This window comes from Anomaloglossus baeobatrachus, chromosome 7, assembly GCF_048569485.1.
Source record: "Anomaloglossus baeobatrachus isolate aAnoBae1 chromosome 7, aAnoBae1.hap1, whole genome shotgun sequence".
Classification (NCBI taxonomy): domain Eukaryota; kingdom Metazoa; phylum Chordata; class Amphibia; order Anura; family Aromobatidae; genus Anomaloglossus; species Anomaloglossus baeobatrachus.
The window spans coordinates 22,982,923-22,983,682 of NC_134359.1; positions in this window are offsets into that span (position 1 = coordinate 22,982,923).

Here is a 760-nt window from a genome sequence, read left to right on the forward strand (position 1 = left end):
TTATAGGGGCACTCTGGTTTATGGGGTCATATTCTGGCAGTATTTATAGGGGCGCTCTGCTGGCTCTGGTTTATGGGGTCACTTTCTGGCAGTATTTATAGGGGTGCTCTGGTTTATGGGGTCACTTTCTGGCTGTATTTATAGGGGCGCTCTGATTTATGGGGTCACTTTCTGGCAGTATTTATAGGGGCGCTCTGCTGGCTCTGGTTTATGGGGTCACTTTCTGGCAGTATTTATAGGGGTGCTCTGGTTTATGGGGTCACTTTCTGGCAGTATTTATAGGGGTGCTCTGGTTTATGGGGTCACTTTCTGGCTGTATTTATAGGGGCGCTCTGATTTATGGGGTCACTTTCTGGCAGTATTTATAGGGGCGCTCTGGTTTATGGGGTCATATTCTGGCAGTATTTATAGGGGCGCTCTGCTGGCTCTGGTTTATGGGGTCACTTTCTGGCAGTATTTATAGGGGTGCTCTGGTTTATGGGGTCACTTTCTGGCTGTATTTATAGGGGCGCTCTGATTTATGGGGTCACTTTCTGGCTGTATTTATAGGGGTGCTCTGGTTTATGGGGTCACTTTCTGGCAGTATTTATAGGGGCGCTCTGGTTTATGGGGTCACTTTCTGGCAGTATTTATAGGGGCGCTCTGCTGACACAGTTTCATGGTTTCTTGTAGATCCAGCATCTCATCTCTCAATAGTCGCACCGCTCCGGTCTGCTCATCTCCATACACGTCACACACATAATATTAAATACGTGTTTAT